The sequence below is a fragment of the Taurulus bubalis genome (assembly GCF_910589615.1).
Source record: "Taurulus bubalis genome assembly, chromosome: 14".
Taxonomy (NCBI): domain Eukaryota; kingdom Metazoa; phylum Chordata; class Actinopteri; order Perciformes; family Cottidae; genus Taurulus; species Taurulus bubalis.
The window spans coordinates 9,610,671-9,635,110 of NC_136602.1; positions in this window are offsets into that span (position 1 = coordinate 9,610,671).

Here is a 24,440-nt window from a genome sequence, read left to right on the forward strand (position 1 = left end):
ATGTTGTTAAATTATACTGTGTATAACATGTTCTAGTTATAATGACAATCTAAATAGCTTTTTTATTCAAATTTCGTACAAAAAAATGGGTAAATATGACGACACGTGGCTCTTTATCATTTAATTCCAACAAAGTTTTAAATATGAAGCACATAGTGATGCCTAAGAGAAAAAGCCTTTATTCAGTTGGATGTTAGCTAATGTAATTCCCTGAATCAAAATGTTTGTCTCACTCAAAGCACCAATGTGTCGGCACCAAACAAAGCTGTACAAAAGCACGCCAGATTCATTCATCACAGGGTCCCAAACTAAACTCACTCTGTTATTATTACTGATAGTCAGTGCCATCAGCCTGTTTTATTTATTAGCCAACTGGGGAGAAATGGCAGACAGCCAGGTGGTGTAAGATGACAATTTTACCCTGTGTTTTTAACATATGCACACTGTGAACACCCGGCTGGGCAACTTGGCAGCAGCACAGACTTTAAAATGTTATTGATTATATCACTGGCCAATAATATGAAGCATGTCACATTTGACAACACTATAAGTCGACAGATCAGAGCGGCCAGGACTAATGAAACTGTTTTGAGGTGGGGGAGAAGAGAGATGGATGTTGTTTTCTACAACATTAACCTTGCAAATGGCTGCCACAGAGCAGCGATGCCTCACGCCACACACACACACACACACACACACACACACACACACACACACCCTGGTTGTCAACTCTGGCAACTTCCTGATGGTTGACATTAACACCAAGCTAAACATCTCAAACCATTAAAAATACCTGTACTCGATGCAGGGAGCAAAGATGAAGTAATATATTTCCAAGTAAATGAAAGTCTTATTAGCATCACAACAGCGCTCGTGGCAAAAACACTGGGTGATTTGAAAAGTGTCCCCTCCTGTCTGCTAGTGGGGATGACAGATGAGGTGAGGACGATGTAAAGGGATTGGTGTGGAGCAGGGGTTGGGTTGGGGTGTCGGGAGCGAGAGTTAAATCTCTCCAAAATGAGTAATCATACATAATAATATCCTCATGTGTCTTGATAAGAGCAAACCCAGAACAAGCCGACAGCATCCGTCAGCATGGTCTATGAAAACTCACTAACAACGTTATGGATCCTGAAGGCAGCTATTGCCCCGGCAAATATGCTCTGTGAACCTCTAATTTGGCAGCTATATCTTCTTTAACAACACCATTACCAGTGGCTATCACCATAACCGCATCCACAGCAGCAATCCTCACAAAACCCATAATGTGAAACCACGTTAAGGTGGCTCCCGTGGACTCGCGTTGCAGCGCTGCTGTGCTGTTACACCCATGAATAGGCTACAAACCCACACAACCACAGGCGTTAAATGCTCTCTACTGACTACATTAGCTATGTGGTATTGTTTTAACTGGGAAGTAATTAACTCACTTGGTCAATAGGTGGGATGGTGAGCCAGTCTGCGAGGTGTTTATAGGTCCCAGGAGTCATGAAGGGGGTGAGAGGGCACGACAGAGCCCATCTATCCAAACCCAATGACCTGACAGATCCTCCACTAAAGGCTCAGACGCATATCAATTATTGATAAAAGAGATTTTATAAAAAAAATACTGCCGTCACCCATAAGTACAGATATCGCCTATGTATGATTCGTACTTGTTTGAGAGTACGTGTTTGAATGTGCACAGCTGTGTAGGTGTGTGTTAATCAGACACACTGAATGTGCTCCCTTTTTATTTTCTAACATACTGTGCAAAAAGGCGCCGCGGATCAGTAAATGGCTCCCTTTGCTAATCATCTCTGCTGTAGCATCGGAAAAAAGGGAGAGATAAATGTTTGAGTGGAGAGGTTGAGGGCGTCTCTTTCAGACCTGCCCCTACTGTCTGCGAATAAAAGCCTGAAAAGGAACCACAACGACAGGCTAGAAGTGAGTCCGACTGGGCTTTGAAAACGCTGCCTCTTCTCCGGGCCTTGGTGCTAATGCATCTGACTCAAAGGCTTTAAGCCGCCGAGAGGGAGGGAGAGAGAGAGAGAGATAAAGAGAGAGAGGCGGGAAGAAAGAGAAAGAAAGAGAAAAGGGTAGAGAGACAGAGAGCTGGTGCTACAGAGGACAAAGAGCTCCAAGGTGTGCACTCGGTATTCAGTAATTGGTAAAAGAAGCTTCATTTCTACAGTGATTTCCTGTCTTTTTACCGTCTCTGACAATCCTGATGCTTTTAATAGGGGTATGAGTAGGGGCTATTCTGTGCGCCCACAGCCCCCTCCTCCCCCAACTCCCCTCGAACACCAACCTGTCTGGCTGCTCAGCCTGACCACCCCTCCCGTCTCCTTCTTCACGCACAAAATGGAAAAAGAAGAAAAAAAGCATTAACCATATTCTTTCTGTCGTTCTCTCTCTTTGAATACCTCAAACCCCTTTAGCTTTAATCATTTCTGGATCAGGCTCAGTCCAAATAAGCCAAGCCATTTTCTGCACTCAATTACTCCCTTAACAGCATCAAAAAGAGAAAGGATTCAGGTATAGTGAGGAGAGAAAGAGGTGAGAGGGAGAAAATTGTGAAGCATCTTCATCTGCCGAAATGCTTTGAATGCTTTGAAAGGCTTTCTTTTTTAATGAAAACCAGTAATAAGAGATGGTTCTGACTATAACAAAATGTTTACTGTCTGTTCGCTAGCTGTGAGCTCTTCACTCTCCCCAGATAAATTGTTGAAGAGAGAGGGGGAATAAAGGCTTGAAGAAATGGGCATCCAAATTACTACATTTCCACCGAATCCTGCTTTCATTACCAAGGAAAATATATCTGAAGGTACTTCACTCAGAAAGGTATTTTAATAATACATTACTTTTCTCATAACTACTCTTAACCTTTAGATACAATGCATTTTAGATGAATGCTGCTGTCACGGCTTGGTGTTCAGATAATGAGACATCCAACTCTTATTTACTGTTGTCTGCCTGAGCTACAGGAGGATTCAGACATTGTACTGGCTCCTATGTGGATATATATATATATAGCCACAGTCCAAACTGCAAATATTCTCTGATGGGCCTGCATAAGGGTACAGCTCCAGCCAACGCTTCTGGGTATTTCATAAAATGCATGCAGGAAGTGCATCGAAATAGGTTACTCTTTTTCATAAAGTAGCACTCAATCCATAAGCACGGGCTTCGGGCATCAAAATGCTGCCCTGTTTTTCCTCATTGCCCAAATTGCCCACATTGTTCTAAACGCCCGCCAGTAGATACAAATCAAGTATGAAATGTGTGAACACCAACAGAGGTCAATAAAGCATGTCCACAGTAATATAATGTGATTGATTTTTCTCTGCAGCTCTTTCCATACGGGATTCTGCTGTGCGCACATTGCCGATGATTATACAAAAACTGCTGATGGTTAATCATAATGGCTCAGGGTGAGCACTTTACTTTGGTGCTCCCTCCTTCTCATACCCTGCGCTCATTTCCCCTCTTAGCCAGCCGATGGTCAGTCGGGTCAACGTGACACACATACATCCCAAAACGCCATCAACAGAGTGGAAGCCGCTGTTTGGATGCCTCACCAAAGAGCCTCTACTGGCACCGGTATAGTTTCTCTCCACAGTCTCTCATTATATCAGTAGTGCTACAGCAGGTGCAGGGGTCGAATACTGAGCGCAGGGTGGCCGCTTTTCTAGGGTCCTCAAAAGAGAAATAATATCTTTGCCTGCCAGAGGAATGTAAACAGTAAACAGAGAACGTAAACAGGTAGAACCTCTTGTATTGCAATCGATACTCAGGCCTGGACGACGGAAGGAACAATCTCATAAAGTGTCAACATATTCAGTTTGAAGCTTTCATGCTCTGCATAAATGGATCTCCGAGCACCTTATTCTTGCCAACGGATTACAGTGTAATCAGGACACTTTGCTATCTCCTGTTTTAGTTGTTGTTTTATGAAATCTGATTCAGGAAAATGTGTGCTTGTTGCAAAAAAAAAACCTGATGAGCATACATCAACAATTACAAAAAAGAAGCGGATGAGTGAAGACTCTAATAGGTTACTTTTGGCATTAAAGGGAGAAAAGTTATGCATTTGGGATGTGAAAAGAGAGAGACTTTTGCAATGTCTCTGCAAAGCACCTTTTAAAATAATACTTAAAATTATAGCTCTGCTCGTTGCCAAGATGATCATTTATAGCACACGAACAAAGGGGCCAGCTATATAGGATGTTAATTAAATCTAGATGCCTTTTAATGCATTTAAACACCCACTTTATATTTTCCACTTTGCATCTGTCCACAACACAATTATATTCGTCCCTTATTATGCTCTTAAAAGAAGAAAATCCAGGCCAAATACATATTTGCAGAAAAGAACAGAAGCTTTGATTCTTAATGGGCACGTTAGCTCAGCAAAGTCGCTAATGGACGATGCTAATTATCACAAGCTTGGAAGGCCTCACAAAGGGAGTGGATCAATATGTGACGCGTGCTCCAGTCATTCATAGATGTTGGATGATGACATTCGCCCGAAACATGGCACTAGACAAGAGTGCATTGTAGGTGCGGGATGGTGGGAGGGGACAGGGAGGCCGAGGACCAAGAGTGTTCGGCTCTTTCATTCCCCATGCGTGGTGGCTCAAAGAGAATACCTAGTGCTTTCAAAAAGGCAGACAACAGGCGACGGAAGAGCAATGTGTGCCGGTGGATAAAGGAAAACAAGAGAGCCTCTGTCTCATTGAGTCTGGTTGTACTGGAAGGTTAACAGGTAGTGAGGTGAAGTGATGGGGACATTTAGGGTTAGGGTTAGGAGCAGAATTGCAATTTTTCATGAGCTACATTCCTAAATGAAAATACAACTTGGAAAGGGTGATCAGTGATGGACTCCAGAAGATGTCTACCCTGCACGTCTGACAGAAATCTGAATCAATCAGATGTGAATGAATTATAGAAGAAAGGTACTCCAAGCACCAAAACACAGTGGTTTGTATAACTGTGAGTTATCAATGTGACAATCATTTTGTCCTCCATCTCAACGACTGTTAGATAAACAGCGGGACGACTGCATTCAAGTAACAAAGTAATCTACCATAAATTTGAAATTTGATTTGCCAACACAGTTTGTTGCCAGATGACGTAGCATTTTATTGCAGCCAAAGCTGGGCGAGGTGAAACCTTTTGACAGACGACTTGTGCTTTTTTTGTGTGGGCCGCATTTATTTGGCAGTCATAATTGACGCCTAAAGTCCCTGTGAAAGGAAAATTAGAGCATCTTTGGCTTTCGTACTGCGACTATTACCAGGTGAAACGGAATATTCCAGTGGTGTACAGTTACAAGACGGATGTATATCAAATTCTACCCATTTGATTGGACCGCTAAAAAGTGGGCGGGCTGAGAATGTAGCACTAGAAAGCAGAAACTACTGGGGACTGTGGATCCACACCTCCCGTCTCACTAGTTGCAGTTTGATTGATGGATGGATGTCATGATATAAATGGTTGTCTCAAATTGCACTTTAACTGTTTCTAAATCTGCTTGTTATTCAAAAATATGGCTGACCTGCACATCCACTTGACCACGTCTATTTGTGTTTTCATCTGGTCATTGCAAAAAACTTTAATTTGAACCAAACTACATGCAAATTACAGTATTTAAGAACATTGTTTCAAAACATGCAAGTCCAGAGAAGTTTCCACATCAGCCTGACTTATACTGTACGTTACGTAGTTGACCTCAACAGGACAAAGCTTGTTGGATAATTTTGTGCCATTGTAATCTGTAATACTAGTTTCAAAGCCAGATCCTTAGTAGGTGTGGCACGGGCATAATGCCAAAACAGGCAAGTGAACATTCAAACTAAAACATCTGAACAGGTAACAGGATCCCCCACAACTTTGGGGGTAATTTGGACACAGTGTGGCACACTTTCTTTGGTGCAATATCCTGCTCTGGACCCCTCCTCCTTCCTTCTCCTCCCCGGAGAGACCCATTGATCCGCTGTCTGGTGAGCCCTGTGTCTCCAGTATCAGGATAATTCCAGGAGGGATTGGTTTTCCCTTGTTACCTTGTAGTTGGGAGCCCTGTTCCTGCCCCTTCCTAATTCTCCCCGCCTTAACTTCCCAATGGCACTGGGCACGACCGGCAGACAAGGGTGTCTTTGTCCCCTGTTTGAGGCAGGAAATGGAAGAGATGTAGCTGAAAGGTCTGAAGATGCTTCTCTTCCTCTTTTAACAACATTAATTAAACACATTAAAAACCTATTTAACAGCAACATACAATCAAGGCCTGCCATTGTATATGTTCATCTTGAAAATCCAAGCGTTCAATCAAACTTCAATCAAACACAGATTGAGGTTTTGGGAGATTTAAAGTGCTACAATCCTCCATTAATGACATCCACTGTGACCATCACACATCATAAATAACCTTCATCCAAATAAGATTGATTATAAACAGAAAAAAATCTCTCTGGATTACTTGTTATATTTGCACATTTTTACAAGCTATTCATTGGTTCATTGTGCATTGCCCCATCCGATCCCGTACACACAGGTGCACACAACACAACAGCTGAGATGCTGATTGATTTTTACCTAGTTTCCGTCATATACTGAATGCTATAGCATCTGTAACAGGTGCTGGTTAATATAGCAGGTCTTTTGTGACATACATAATTAAAACACAATGAATCTATTACCTTGTAGAAACACATCGCATTTCCTCTTCCCATAACCGTGTTAAAACGTAGCATGTTTGTTCATATCCTGAATTTCTTTTTGCACTATTCACCAAAATGAGAATTTAGGCTGTGTGTGACACTGGACATCTCTTTCATCCAGCCCTCCTTCCCTCTTGCCCTGAAATAATACCACGAGAGCAGCCTAGACAAAAGTTTCCAGCACACAGGCAATTCTTATTATCCTTTCATTGTCCGTGCCGGACAAGACAAACAAGCAAACAAGACTCGAGAGCACATAATTTCATTTCCATATAGATGAAAAGTGTGCAATGAAATAAGCAAGTGTCCATTTGTACACAAGGCACAATGGTTTTCATCTCGATGCTTCAGTATTGTTCAAAGTGCTCTATGAATTACCTGAACAAAACACTCGATAGGATGATATTCACTGCATTGTAATTCTAAAAGGGTACTAATAGATTTTGCCAGTGTCCGAGTACTTGAGACATGAAAGAGGTCAAAGCAACATGGGAACTGAGATGATAGTGTCCCTCTTCAGTCTTATTCACAAGATGTCATTATTAACACTTACCCACACTTGGAACCATATCCTCTTCCTTTTGGGAGTTTGTAATGTTAAATGAGCAACCTCGGATGGATTCTGTTTGGCGCATGAAATCGCTTTGTTTATGTCCATTTAGTAGTCAAAATCTCTGTATCATCTAAGGCTACCTTTTGTAGTGGTGAAAACGTCACAAAACAACTAGCAATTTGTATTTCCCACCTTATCTGACACAAATGTAGGTTTGGGCGGTATCTGTTTTTTCAAACCTTCATGAAATTTCGAGGCATACGGTATTGACAATATATGTCACCCGGGAGGAGCCTAGCAACACCCAGAGGAGCAGTTTGTCAGTGAAATGAGTGTAGCTAGTCCACATTACAAGCCCAGACACATACACACAGTGACCACGCCCACGTAGGAGACAGATCGTTATGAATGGAGGTGGCGGTGGTTGTGGCACACTAGCAGTTCCAACATCTTTAAAATAAATTCACAGCTTAAGAATAAGCTAAGTGATTAGCTGTCATTTATTAGCCTATTATTATTAGCAAACTCTGTATGGCATCGCTAACGTTACATGTAGTGCACAAGGATGGCAGAATTGTTAACTTGGGACCTTATCAATACTCCGGCTTATTATTTTTAGCACTATAATACATCAAATCAATACAGCGTCATAGATAGTGGGGCGTCTATATTTATGGGTTAGGGTTATGATTAGGGTTGCAGTTTCTGATTACCCTGGTAAAAAATATGCATTAAGCCTAACACGTAGCACCTGTTACCTTCAGTCAAGATGAGACTATCCTCCCAAGTAAATCTTAGACCGTCTTTTGTCCGTCAAAGGAGAAAGCAGAAGAAAACATTGGACTTTGACCTCGGAGACTGCGGTTTGTTTCCCTTTTTCAACCCTTTTTGATTTGTTTTAACTATTGCCCAGGTAGTTCCTGTACCTTATCCAAGTGGTTACTGTTTTAGCCATGGCAACTGAGGTCACCTTAACTTAACAAAGGAACAAAAATAACCCAAACTATACTCTTTTCCAAACCCTAACCAAGTTGTTTAAGTGCCTTAAACCAAACCATAACTTAACCATAGCCGATTATACAACAAATATATTTTGAAATCAGTGATTTGTAACGGTTCTGACAGGCACGGCAAATGATATTGTCTTGGTGGTGCTAGATCAGACATGTATGGGTTGTTCTAAAGGGTGATTAGGAAGACAGCGTTACATTTGGGGGACCTGTTGTCTGACGTATCTCCTGAAGTTCTTATCTAGTAGTACAAACAGTAAAGTATGATTACATTACGCAATCCTAAAGAAAGGACAAATATTCAGATTACAGAAATCTATACAGGGCTTGGAGAGATGCAATGATCTAGGCTTATATTCCTTTCATCTGGCAACCCCAGTTCTTTACCAAACCTCTCAAGACCAGTTTCCAGGCTTACAACATCTCTCATCTTCTGATGAAAAATCTTGTGCGGTACACACAGCTCAAACAATATTTTACTCCCAGGTTCCAGGTCCCATTTGAAGAGATCACATCAGGACATGAAAGCGTTCCTTTTTTACTTACATCCAACCCCACTCATGTTTGCCTGAAGCGTCGATCCTCTGATGGTGGTAAATGAGTTAGCGACAATCCAAGTCTTCGGTTAATGGAGTAGTGAACTTTTAATGCTGCTCGAGTGGTTGTAACAAAGCACTGAAGAGACATAAAATGCAGAAATTGAAAAAAAACATACTGTCTTAGACATGTTGGGTGATTGGAGATAAGCACAAATAACACGTTTGCAAGATGTTCAGAACTGACGAAAGCCCATGTGCGCTAGATCCATTACGACTGAACTTACTTCAGTTTTAGTATCCAACTGTTAACAACAGTTGTTAGTCAGTTGTCATGATTATTGTGGTAATGTCTAATTAAACATCCTGGGATAAATGATGCTAATGTAACCGTTGAATAACTTTTCTCCTCTCATAAGAGGTTAGTTGTTTTAAATCTCGCCCAATTAGCACATTAAACACAAAGTGCTACAGAACCGAGCAGCACTGGAGCAAATGAGCCCACCAATCTAATTGGGAATTAATGAATGCTTTAAAGTGCTAGCAGCCAGTGGAATTGTAATTCAAAACAAGAGAAAATTAATCACAATAATTTCTGGGAGAGAAAGTTAGCATTAACATAATTGAAGCAGAGAGGATAAAAGGCCACGTTGGGGAGCTTGACTAATCAGTAATCCTCCATGGAGGAAATTGTTTGTTATTCCAATTAATTATCCACAGTACTTAATCACCTAAATTGCAACTGAATGTTTTTTTTGCTTCCATATCACAGAAGATGAACTGTCCAAGGGTGTTTGTTGGTGGGTGGTGAAAGGGGTCACTTAATGGCTGCAATGGGAGCAAAAGGAGTTCACCTTTTGCTGCACCAGCTAGCTTTAATTTTGGAGCACTTTTCTCAATTGTTTCCCTTAGCTTCACTTCTGAAAGAGTTACTGCCTCTCACCTTTGAATAGGGAAAGAGACACATTTGTACACCCCTGGTTCATGAATAAATGGCTAAAAAAAAAAGTGAATTAATTGGCAGTGACACAGTCTGCTTTGTGTCCTTTGTGTTTTACAGTCCCATTGCAGGTATGATAGTCCTGAACAAGCAGCAACATTTATCCTGGACATGGGCATGATTGCAATGAGGTTGGGAGGGAATGTATCTGTTGCTTTCAGAGCAGCTGTTGCCAATGCAGGCACAATGGCATTAGCAGCAAAAAGCCATGGAACATTAACCGCTCCCAACAGAACTTCCAGATGGATTTTGTTCTAATGGCATCATTATACGCTAAATTAAAAGGCGGGTAAATGGAAGTGCAAAAATTTAAATGACTGCAAAAAAATCTCTCAAGCTTGAGCTGTCTTTAGTGGAGGGCCGCCGACAGAGAGACTGGGAGCTGAGCCATGCAATGAGTGTTAATCATACGCATATATAAAATAGTAATGAAGGAATGAATAGTACAGTAGGGTGGCAGTACACATTACACTCTGTTATGTTTAACGCACAAGCTGAGACTTAAATTGCTGCTTTGCAGATGATGTGTTCAGTTTACGTCTCACTTGTCAACCTGTTAACTCTTTAAGTGATTTTGAAAGCTAATGTGGTGACTATGAAATAATCTTAACCCATATGTTGATTGGCATTTGCTTTTCTTCCTTATTGTTATGTATTGATACAAATCATTGCAAAATCAACCATTATTCTCTTTAATTTTTTCTTTTTTTCTCTTGAATAAAACCTAGATAGAAACATAGATAGATAGATATATAGATAGATACTAGATACTTTATTCATCCCCAGGGGAGAATTTGTTTGTGCAAAGTTACATAGGAGACATAAAGATATTAAGTATGACAAATAGTCAATATATACAATACAATAAAATAGCAGACTCAATTTAAGAAAATGGAATAATAAAGAAAGTGCAAAAATGCAAAGTGCAGTGCATATGAAGTGTATATAAAGTATATACAGTGAAATAGAAGTATGTACAGTGACTAACTAAACATACATACTAACTAATACAAATACAAAATATTGAAGCTGTAACCTTTTGCCTCAAAATTAGCTCATGTGTCTGATAAAGATGACAAAATATGATTATAAAAATTCCTATAAGTTATTAGAGATATCTATTTTTTCCCAAAAGTTATGTAGACACATGTAAGGACAGAAGTACAATACATGTACAGTATGTTATCCTACATAGTGACATGACGTATGTTTGGAGAGGCCTGACTTACTGTTTAAGTATTAAAGGACAAACTATACAACTCCAATAACAGAATCATTCAAATAGACTTATTTCATATTTTGGAGGGGTAGAATTGAGTAGAAAGTAATGTAAACACCAATCAGATATAAAGACATCCAGGGCGCAGGGTTAATATCCTTGAAAGGTGTCGATCGAGAGTCTCACTCACTTTCTCCTGAGGAAGCCACAGAAACATGAATGCAACACGCAACTATGAGCGCAGACTTGGGGTCACCTGGGGTCCTGACCCTGACTGAGACCTTCTGACCTGTGTCTGGGCCTCGACAGACAGTCGTGGCCTTAACCTTTACCCCTTGACAAGCTGTTGTGTCCAAAAGCATCTATGAGCTCCCTGCGTACGGTCTGCTCCTCTCCTGGATCGATCAAACACAAGGAATGAACATTAGCAAGGAAAGAACAAGACAGTCTATAGACTAGTCTATATAGAGGTCACCATGTTGAAGCTAATGCTCTTATTTGTAGATTTGATCACCCTTCAGTGAAACACTTCATTCTGAAAAAGACAAGGAGTCGTTTGAGTGACAATCACAGCACGTAACACCTGTTTATATATTTATCATCCTATCACGGTAGTTTTTTGTTCAAATTGCTCTGGTAATTGAGGCTGTGTTTTACACAGGAGGTACAGAGTGTGTTGTATTGCTGTGGGACGAGGTCAGCAGCACTCACTGTTGTGAAGAGGGATGAAAGAGAGGGAGTTTGAGCTGCTACCCTCTGACCCGATAATTAAAAAGCAGATTCGACAAAACGCTATTATCAAAACAACTCTCCTAAACCCATTCAACATGACTTATTTCCTGAACACATAACAGCTAATGTAACTGAGCAACCCTCTGGGTAATGATTGCTACTAATGCTCATATTGTCTGCATTTCACATGTTGTTTTTTGTTTTTGTTTTTTTTATTGTGTGGGTCATTTTTTGCTCTCCGTAACAGTGTACCCGCTATCATTTCCTCTTTATCTCCCCAAAGAGGCACATTTCAGTTTCAGGGTTTTCTCTGAGCCCTGCATCACAACTCATACCATTAACATTTATGTGAATTAAAATTTCATGTAACAGATCATTTTTGAATGATTTTGCCCGTATCTACAGTCTGCTCATCACCCACTTTTTTTTAATGTCCCTCCACCATGTTTGTCTGCCTTTACAAAAGCTTTATCAGAGAGTCCCAGCCATCTTGGTAATTGGGCCCATTTCTTTCAAAGGTACATTTAATGGTGTCTCTTATTTTTCAGGAGTGTGCTGAGGATTAAAGTAGATCACAATGCCTCCTTTCTTATGGATCTATTTTCTTAATTTTAGAGGTGGTCAATTATTTAATTATTTTTACTTTTTCTTTCATCTGCAACAAACAATACATTGCAAGGACCTCTTTGGTTAATGGTGGAGCTGGCCGTGGGTGTCCACGTGCCTATGTGTGTGTTCACCTCCGGGTGCACTACAAGCAACCATATGCATGAGCATGTATCCTGTCTGTTTTATGTGATTTGTAAATATGTGGTGTTTTCTTATTATGTCAGTGTGTATTGTGTTACACATTTTATGTTTGTACTGGCGTGGGTATGTGTGCATGTGTGTGTGTGTGTGTTTTAAAGGGAATTTCCATATCTACTGTTCACACTGCAGCGGGAGGAGGGGTTTGCAAGACACCCCTCAATCCTTTTATTACACACCCAAAAACATCAAAAGCCATGTAAGCAACCAAGGTGAAGAGAAATTACTTTGTGTGTGATTTCTCTGCCTCTGACTCTCATGTCAGCTCTCCCCTTTATGTCAGTAATTGTGGGTGATTATTTTAACTGTGAAAAGGGTAGCAGGTAATAGAGGCTGATTAAATCCAATGGACAGCAGCCCAGACAGCCCTTAAGACACAGCCATATAATAATAGTGAGAGCCAGCATCACCTACACAGCCCGTCCACTCACCTTATTTTCCGTGACATGAGGCCAGATGCAATTTAATGCATTTATTGTGGTGTTGGTCCCTATATTGACAGCTGTAAACAGTTGTGGTTAAATTGAATCTTGCAGCCCTGCCACGGTTCTCTATGGTAAAGCTTTTGTTACAGTGACTGTGAGGATGAATGTGCTGGCGTACTGTGTTTGAATGTGCTGGCATATTCCAAAATGAAAAGAATGCACACACATGCACACACACACACGCACACACACGCACGCACACACAAGGGAAAGATATACTATCATTTGGCAACCACAGGCTGACACAACAGGGATTAGTATCAGAGCTGAGATCTTTCTTACAAAAAACCTAATATGAGAACTATTACTGCCAAGAAGCATGAACTCCTCATTTTTCATTTCAAAACAAGACACCTTGTAATTTCAACTCGAGATATTCAGTTAAAAGGCCTGTTGGAACAAGTGCAATGCAGTCATAATACTTGACCAAATACCACCTTTATGCAAGCTGCTCATGATGTGCTAATTTGTTTATCTTACTCAGGGGTCACGTTTAGATGTTTAGATAGTGGAAAATGTGTCATTGTTCATATTATTTTGTACTAAAGTTATTTGTTAAATGAGAAAGTACTCAGGGATTTTCTTTTGTCAAGTATTTAATTCACACAAGAGTATACACAACTTTGTGGTTGTTTCTTAAAGACAATCTATACTATTTATTGAATTAACAGAAAACATGTTTTATCATGATACACCTATATTGTGATATAAGAACTTGGCCATATTGCCCAGCCCTTGAAAGATTTAAATTAGGGTCTTTCTAAATGTGAAACATTCATTAAGTAAAAGTCCACATACACATACAGTTTCTGCATCGTTGGTCACATGGCTAAATGGCTAAATCAAATGGCAATGTCCTATTAAAGTATTCAACAAATAAGCCCTCACAGGGTTCAGTTTCATTCCATGCATGAATTTCAAAAAACTAAAGCACTCTAAAGTTCTCATTTATTGATATATTACATCACCATGTTGTATCTTCTCTTGCAAAAGTTTGCTAAAATTCAGTCATATGGCCTGGAGTAACTCATGAAATGTGGGTGACTATTTATTGAGAAAAAATAAATTAAATCACATCTGCTGAGTTTGGAGTGAATTCTAAATGTGATCTTTATTGATGAATGGAGCTGGTTGAACAGGCCATGAGCACAAAGAAGTCAGTCTGTTGGTGGTGGTTCCAAGGCTGATATAAATCACGTCTCCTCCATGCTATTAACTTTTGGAGCTATAGAGAGGTTAGGAGGGAGGCTGCTACAGGAACATCCCCTACAGAGGCCCTTGGTGAATGGGGGACTTTACATCCAAGTAAACAACTCTCCCTGCCCAGAGGGCAGCACCAACAATAGCCCATCCATTACAAGGAGTAGAGAGAGAAAGAGGGTGGGAAACAAGGAAAGGAAAGAAACAACAAACATTTATTTACTGTCGCTGTTGTCACTTTTCTACCCTTTTTTTTCATGATTTACGGTTGGCTCGGAGAAGCTTGAGGTGAATTGATTGGGTCAGGTGAATTTAAGAAAGAGGCATTGGCCCTGGTATGGAAGCAGCTCATACGTAGAAATAGCTGTAATATACAAAAAGAATAAGAGATTAAACTACATCAGATTACGTGACAAAATGTGAACAAACACTGTCAAAAGCTTGCAGCACTAGGATACAATAAACAAAAGACGAGAAGCCACACAATAATATCCCAGGCCTTACCTAGAAAGTAAAGACTGCATCACAAACACCTACTGAACACGAATATGAATGCCTTTATAAAATATCTCACCACAACTATTACAGAGAGTAAAATGCCGGATCAGTAATAAAGTTCTCTTTATTTGTGCAGACAAAAGCACAAAAAAATTCCTCAATCTAACACAAGTCTTCCCATTTATGACAGAGAGGCACCTGTCTTCTCCCCGGCTCCTGTGATCTGTGAATTATGTCTCGGCTCCTGTGGGTTATGCGATAATGGGAGTCGGATTATTTTAACTACTGCTGTCCACTAACCACCTCACCTGACAAAAGATAAACTCACATTCCAGAAATGTCTCTAGATGGGCCACAACTTCTCCGAATAACCATTACACGACAGAGAATATTATTTGGTCTCTAAATTATTGTATTCCCTTGCCAAAAGAAGTAGGAGAAACAAAGACTTCATTAAACAGCCACACACACACACACACACACACACACACACACACACACACACACACACACACACACACACACACACACACACACACACACACTGTATAAATATACAGTATGTTATCCTACATAGTGACATGTTGGAGACGTCTGACTTCCTGTTCAAGTATTAAAGAACACACTATAAAACTCTAAAAACAGAATTATAAAAATAGACTTATTTCATATTTTGGAGGGGTATACTTGAGTAGAAAGTAATGTCAACAATAGCATTCTATAGTTGTAGTTTCTACTCTATTGAACCACAGAACTTTGATCTTTTGATCATGTCTTTGGCAAGTGTAAATGAACATATTTAGTTGTGTCTGGTGGTACAGAGCATGTCTGGGATGGAAAGTACAGTATAAGGTAACCAAGTCTTCCAGCTATGAACTCACCTGGATAAAGTGACCTGATGCAGGATGTATCATCTTTGCCTTCAAAGATCAAAGTATTTTTTTATACTATTGGTTTAAAAGAACATCCAGATTATGGCTTTACATGTATGCATGTATTATTTTACAGACAGAAGAGCTTTCACGGCCCCTGTTACTGTTATTAATACTTTAGTAAAGTTAAATGTGACTTATCTGTCATTTTTAAGACATGGAATATGCAACATTGCTGGTATAATTTTCATGATAAAGTCATTCAGCCATATGTTTCTTTTATATTAATGTTCTTCACTGTTTTATCCAGACATTAAGAGCACATTTACAGAAACAGACATTCACGAAAGGTAAGTTAAAAATGCTATGATAAAGAGTAGGAACATTTTATTGATGGTTGTCTTGAGAGGTTGCTAACACGAATACATTGTTGATACATTTCCACATTCATTTTATGATTCAGCACTGTTAAAGAGAGAATTGTGCTGCCTGGTATCTGACAATGCATAAGCAGTGAATCTCCTTTAACTCCTATTTGCTCATATGCAGTTTTGCTGGATTATTCATTTCACCCTTGCAGCTGAAAATTGAAAATATAGACGCAGATTATGAATATGGTTGTACGAGGGGTTCTCCTTTTTTTCTTGGATTGCACCACAAGTGAAAAATAGTTTATTTAGAACAGAAGAATCTCCTCAACAACTGAAAATCCTTTCTTTGAAGTTATTTCATAGTTAATGAAGCGATGAAGATTGTCTCTCGCTCTTTCTCTCTGTGTATGTTAAGCCTTGTGTTGCTGCAGCCTTTACAATAATCGCACGGCATTCAATTGTGCTGCGTCACAGAAATGTTACATGGTCTGATGTAATAAGATTGCCGTTATGACCAGATGGCAATCTCTGGGTCGAAAAAGTGAAGCCAATGCGGAAGTGCTTTGAGGTCTGCATTCTTTCTAATGGCCAGCAGGGGGCAACTCCAGGTTGCAAAAAGACTTCTGATTGTATAGAAGTCTATGAGAAAATTACCCTACTTCTCACTTGATTTATTACCTCAATAAACATTGTAAGCATGAGTTTATGGTATCAATCTCTTGTGTCAAGTCTTCTACAATACCACAGGATGTTCACTGAGGAAATGATGGTTCTATTTAATAAAATATACAGTAATGCAGGGTATTCTTTCTGGCATGGCTACCTTGTGATTGACAGGTCACTAACAGTGTTGTCCTGTCTGGGCACGGAGATTATGTTCATGTCTTACATTCAGTCTATGGTTGTGGCTTTTAGACAAAAGTGTTTATTCAGACATGAGACCAGCATGTTAAAATGTCACGAGGTGCATGTCTGTTTGAAATGACTTTTGCTTTTTAAGGCTTTACTTTTAAATATTTTACATTTTAGTCGACTGAAGACAATTGACCTATGAGCCAAAGTCACAGAGAGAATTGTAAAAGTAAAGGCAGAATGGCAGTGGGGAGAGAAGGAATAGAAAGAAGAGGTACAGCAAGTGATTATTGAGAAGACAAAGACCCCGCTGTCTTCGGCTTGACAGCACCCTTTACATCAGGTGCCCCCCATCCCTCCCTCCAAGCTTGCCATCCAATTCCATCCAGACAAGGGAATTTCCTTCTCCCTACCACCCACCCGTCATCTATTTATCCCTCCATTCATCTCTCTTTTCCCCAACAAATGGAAATAATAACACACAACAACACAACAACCAACAATTTCACCGTTCCCTCCTTTCTTCCACCTTGCATCCAAATCTCAGATCCTCGGGATGACGGCTCTTTTGATCAGAGCTCTCAAGTCGGTCCCGATGGGTGGAAAGAGATACGTCTGAATCACGCAAAGAATGTAACTGGCAGGTTTTGGTGTGGTCTAGCCATCCTGTCTGCCAGCGAATTCCGCACAGAGCAGGCCAACAGTGGAGACGCCTGCGTTAACGCAAGTATTTGGTGTCGCAGACAAAGCTGGTTTTGCATTACATTAGATTAATACGACACTTTGAGACAACCGACCAACTCACAATAGATTTACAGATGAAGCACTTGCGTATAAAGGTTTACATTCTTAAGATAAGCAAGGACAGGAGTTGTTGACGGTGTGCCTAAACATTGTCTGGGTTGCTTCCAAGGGACATGAACTAGACGACTGACTACTCTTACCTGTGGATTTCCCCATGCATGCAATCACAGCTCGACCTGTCATCATTTAATAAGGTGTGTGTGAGAGATGTTTGACACTTAGTATAACAAAGAGTTAAAGGTCAAAGCAGAAAGCTATTCAGTACTGACGGTCAACTAATGGCGCATGCGCTCTTCAGAAAGTAACATCTGCTTCTTCACTGAGCATAAGTCTCGATGTAGACAGATGTGCACACACTATGGAGTCAAATTTCTACTGTGGGACTCTGTCAAAGACTTTTCTCCAAGACAAGACTGTTTCTGTTCCTCAGGTAAAAGTGTGGTGGTCATTTTTGAGTCTTTCAAATTTTACATTTTGGCAATTTTAGGGAATAAACATTCATAGATTTTGTTGCAATATATTTAGTGTAGATCACAATTAAATGTATTAAGTGTATTTTTTGTATGATTCCAGTAAATTATCTCCAGTGAGAAACATTCTGTCTTCAGTTAAGAGTATTTTTACAGAATGATAGAGTGCTTCATCACAAAAAAAAATGGACTGGACTCACAACACTGAAGCCCACTTCAGGAAGGGACAGAGCGGACTGTTCCGAGGAGACTACAATCCTTTGGTGTGTGCAATCAGCTCTTGCAGATCTTCTATCAGTCTGTGGTAGCCAGTGCTGTTCTTTTCTGTGGTGTGCAGGGTTAGTGGCATCAGGCATGGGGGTCAGCAGGCTGAGCAATCGCTTAAGGAAGGCCAGCTAGTTTGAAACTGGACAGTGTGAATTCAGCGGTGGAGAGAAGGACGTGGGACAAATTCTAAACTAAGCAATCATGGATAATCCTTCTCACCCTCAAGTCTCATAATGCTTCCAGCGCGGCTGTAATCAGGCCGGCTGTGCATGACTTTTAGAGCATGCGAGTCTCCCTGCTGTGCCCCAATGGCAAGCTAACGGTTACACTATTCTTGGTGTTTGCAGCGTCAGCTGCTAGCTTTTATGTTGAGAGCTGTGTGGAGGCCATAGCTGTGTACTGCACTCCTTATTTAGTATTGGAAATTAGTCATGAACATATATTTCCTTTTTTTAAGCTAAATATTTCCTAAAAATGTTACTCAAACAGGAGTAAGTAGTGTATTTGTTGGAGACTATTTTTAGCTGCAGACTTGGTGCACAAGTGAGTATTATACAGCAGCACAATGTTGTGTAAAGGGCCATCATTATTCTTTCAGTATAAAGGGATATAAATATCACTCCAGTGTATTACACGCTGGCCACAGGAGGTTGTGGAGGTAAAATGAAGTGTTCAGATATACATGGAGATATATATCCTTACCAGGAGATGGGGACCCTGGGGGCGCAGACTTCGGACAATAGAGATTTTGCTCACACTTGTGACCCAGCGAGCTATGTGCCCTGCAGCGCGAAACACAAAGGGAACAACACAGGTGATTCTACACATGCTCCTGTCATGCTTTTTCAACACTTGTACTCTCTGTCTTTGTCACCCGGTGCTACTTAGTGACATCATCCTCTGGCACACTGACAACCAAGTCTAGGTTTCAATTTACAGAGCGACATTGAACATCCAAGAGGTCTTGTTAACCTTCTATAAAGGGTTCCCAGGTCTTCATTAGTAAAATGCATGATGGTGTTGTCTGTATAGCAGAATGTGTCGTTAACTATTCAGTTGCAATTGACAAAAAAGGCCTTTAGTTGACAGAACGATGCTTCCCAATTAAAAATTATTTTTTTTTGGACAACGGTGGCACTTTCTTCCTTTCTGCATTTAGTCTCAATTGTACCTATGGACAATACAGTTCTCTCTGGAGATATGGCAATAAGAGGTCGGGACCTGAAACTAAACCCATGCGCATTGAGTTTCAGGCGCAGGTAATTGTTCGCATAATTTTCTCCACACTTCCACACCCAAACAAATTCAGTTTGAGATCGCTGACTTAATGCCTTAAACACTTCCTCATTGCTCTTTTCCTGAATTGATCGCCTAAAAAGCTGTGCACGTACTGACAGCATCACAGTCAAAGTACGAGTGCACGCACAGATTGGAGAGCAATAACACAGACAGTTGTTTGACTTACAATTTAACTGGCATTGAGTAATGACACATACTTTGTGTGTGCCGGAGGATGTGTCATCACCTGCATGTTTGCCATTCAATCCACACAGCTTTTTCCTTGTTAATTCACACAATAGCTGAACATGAGCACGCATGGGGCCGCAGTTTTACCTAGAGCCAACAGTGCCGAGTTACAAGTGAACCCCGGTTAGTCAGGTAAAGCCACACCAGCAAGGTCTTAGAAGCTGAGAGTTCAAGGAAGGAAACATGTTCATATGTGTAATGAAGTCAGTGTATTATAATATCTAAGGTATGTGGTGTGACATTTAAGTTCAAAATCAGTGCATCAGAGTAGAAATTTTACAGAAAAAGGGAGTTACGTCACACAGCAGTGCCCAGAAATGTACTTTATCATCATAAAATCTTCAGGTATGACATTTAACAACATTATACTGGATGATATGTACACTGTGGTTTTTTCCCCCCCCAGCCTTTTGTCAGTTTTTGGGAAAGTCACTGTCTTAATTTAATCTAGGTTTGGGAATTCCCAAAGCATTTACGGCTATCATTACCGTCTGGGCTGTCTTGTGTGATGAGCTACCTGATGCAACCAGACAAACAGTGTGCCTGCACTGAAAGCATTAATGTAACTGAAAGAGGCACACACAGGGTTTGCACACACACACACACACACACACACACACACACACACACACACACACACACACACACACACACACACACACACACACACACACACACACACACACTTCTACATTTTGGCAGGCTATATCATTCGCCGTCCACATTCTACTGCACTGTTTGGTCAAAAGCCATCCACTCCAACCCACACCTGCTCTGCAACACGACGTAGCATGTAGAGCACTGACAGTGTCTCCACAAACATCTGTTTTCAGCCAAAGCCCCATTAGGTGTGTAGCGTGCTGTTTGGTGACATGCACCCTTTGGCTTAATCACCAGATTTGCAAAGTTATGACCTCAATCACCGTTTCTAACTTTAAAATAGCTCTGCCTTCAGCCCGACTTGGCTAACAGGAAACCATTAAAGCACCGTCAATTACCATTTCCATCCATCCACACGGTACCTATTTTATTTTAATCTGTTTAAGTGCATTTTCTACGCAAGGTTAAAATATGAATCCCTGCCGCCCCCTCCTCTCCTCGACCAGGCAGGGTTTTTCTGGCTTACTTGAGAGCACAATTTACGACTGATTTAATTTAGCCTCCGCAAACATTTCTAATGACATTAGGCCCGGTGCATATACTGACTGCCTCTCCCTCTTATTCCATTAACTCCTAAATCAGGTTTAAAGACCATACTGATGCTGGATGCTATTATGGGTGATTATCAAAACAACAGACAATGGGGCAAAGTGTTTACTAACTGGTTTAGCCATAATTTTGCGTAACCAGGACAGATGGGAACACTACAAATTACAAATCAATCTTTTCAATAATGAAGGACCCCACGGTGTGCTCACTCGGTCACGTCTGTTGTCACATGAAGCGACACAAAATGTTAAGTTTGTACCAAATCATTTTTACCTGAATTCTCACTGATGGATGAAACTCGTTATAAAAGCAGGGCCGTAGTTAGACTTTGGGGAGATAAGAACCACAAATAACACCCTCCGTTGTGTGATTCGGCTCAACTCAAAACAAGCTAAATGCTGGACCTTTCTCAGCTGTTATTCATTCATGACTAAAACCTGAAGTGCTCTCTTAGATCACGCCTATTCAGCTTGTTTGACAAGGACTAATGATGGCCGTCCATCTGCATACATGCTTACAGCTGCCCAACCCCATCCAGGTAATGATTGTGTTATTAACCCTGAACCCTTTTTCAAATTGTTATTAACTGCTGAGGGAGAGAATGGGACTCAAACTGTCTCCGCTCACCTGTCACCGAAGCACCGCGGAGGATGGTTTGATCCCGGCTGGCTATCAGTCATTGTCAAAGACAGCGCTACAATGGAGAGGAATCACATCCACACACAGGCGACACCCGGATTAAATTTTTTTGACTGCATGTTTTGGTGAAACTGTGTTTTCAGTGTCTCGGATTTTGTCACGTCAACGAAAAATGAGAAAATCATCAAAATGCTTCACTTAGTGAGACTCCCATCAAGTTCCGCTCTGACTTTTTCTGCAATGGATAATATATATATTTATTACACAAAATAAATGATATTAATGATACAGTATCAATACAGTAACACATATCCATAACTCTCCCTGCGTGTCCAACAGCACTACAAAAAGGTTTGGCCTCTAAAAACAGTCTGTGAAAAGAAATATACAAAAACAGAGATTTTTACTTTAGAATCACCACCAAAGTACAATCAACATGTTTAGCTTTGTGTTCAGAATAAAGTGAAAAGTATAGAGTGAATACCACCACCTTGTTGCCCCTTAATTACACTGTTGGAAACCGAAAGACTGATTACTCCACCTCATGATCACAGATTAGCTAGTGGACATTTCATATATATATATATATATATATATATATATATATATATATATATATATATATATATATATATATATTTGCTGAAGTCCAAAAAGGTGGTTAAGTAGCGTACTATTGCATTGCTAGAAACAGTAATTTATTGGAGTCTCTTATTTACCCGTAAAAAAATAATTAAATAATACAAACTTTTAGTTGAAACTTAACAAGAATATACATCTTAGACATCTTCTCATTAGCAGTGATTTGGCTCTATTCTGTCTAACATTGTCATGCTACTACTTGCTATGATCTCTAAGGCCGGCATAGCTACAAGATTTCCCTGCCATGTAACAGCTTGTTCAAAAGTCACAGAGATATTGTGTTATGTTGTTTAAGTTAAAAGTATTTTACACAGACCTAATATAATACATGTTAATCTGATATGGGTGGCTATGAATTTCTCAAACCAGTTTTCTCTTTTTCATTCTCATACTTTAGGGAACTAAAGTTTTCTGGGCAGTAATGAAGCCAATATATGTTTTAATCTATATATGCATTTCACTCCCCATGTATTCTATTCATTTGCAGATATATAGCAACACAATACATTTTACAGAGTTTGATACATGCAATAGCATAGTTTAAAGGTTTTGACAGCTGTGGCTAAGGAGCCTTTCCTGTAAATAATTAATCAAAACCAACCTTTTCTTTAAAATCTTGAGCAAGATATTGATTTTGTTGATATTTAGGAACTAGCCCATAACAATGTTAAGTGATATAACCCCTAAATGTCTTCTTGCTCACCTCTTTGGCCATGCTAGATAATACCACTGTACAGATCAAAGCTGCATCAAAAAGTACAATTTAATGTAATTTAACTATTTTTCATGATGTGCAGTCCCGGTTGCATGTAAATACCTTTAAAGTACAGTGTTTCTGTCTCTGTTTCCTGAAACACTACCTCAGTCCAATAAGTCTGTGAACCAGACACCAGTAATCAGTAGATGTGCATGTGCGTCCGAGTTTATTTACTGTAAGACATCAGAGAAAGAGACCAATAAAGGACACAATATTGTGTGTGGTTCTGTGTGTGTGGATGTGAAGGGTTTGAGGTGACGCGTACAGCCGCAGGTTGGACAGGACCTTGTGGCCTCTCCCAGTGATAGATATGCTAATACCCTCCATTCCCTCCACTTCACTCCCTTTATTTCCCCCAATTAAAGCAAACGCCAGTGAAACTGTAATTAAGCCGTGTCCGGGCAAAAGATTGCCTGCTGCTTTTAATGAAGCCCCATTGATTCACCCTTTATTTGCTATTGGTCTCCCTATAACATCCACAGGCCTGAAATAAACGGAAGTTAAAAGTGCAGCTCTTCCCATCCAGGTTGTACATTGTACTGGATTGTTGAATTAAAAAACTCAGAGACGATAGCTCTAAGCACATCCAGCATTAGAGATGGCATGTGTAAGTTTGTTTCACTCTGTTTTCACACTCTTGTGTGCACATGTGGCTCTGTGTGTGTGTGTGTGTGTGTGTGTGTGTGTGTGTGTGTGTGTGTGTGTGTGTTTGCGAATCACTACCCAGCTGGTCTGCTAATGAGCAGAACTACTGTTCCCCTCTCACACATCTGAATGGTTAAGAGCTTTACAAGTTTCCCAAACAAAAGCAAGGCAGACTCTCGTGTTTGTGAAACAGAGATGACCTCATGTAATCAATACCGTACAATTAAAAAAAAACACTGGAGCCAATTAGCTAGATCGAGCTATTGCTGAGGGCAAAATTGGTCTGATTGGAAGTCCAATGTGGGCACAATTAAAGAGAAAAGGTTTGGTCAGGCAGAAGGGCAGAGTCAAACTGTCAATTGACTAGAATCCCAGCTGGAGGTACTCAGATACAGCTACTGTGGAACTAACATGTACATTTATTTAAAAGACAAAAAGAGGTTTTGCTGGTACTTTTTACTGCTGCATAAGTAGCAAAAATAGCATAAACCTGAACTACACAAATGTGACACCTGCTCTGTAATCTCTGATGTAGTTTAAATGCACATGAAGTCATATAATGCATATTTCCAGTCATTTCATTTGTATTTTTCAAAATGTAGTAGATGTTGAGTAAGTACTTTGTTCAACATAGTGCCAACATTTGC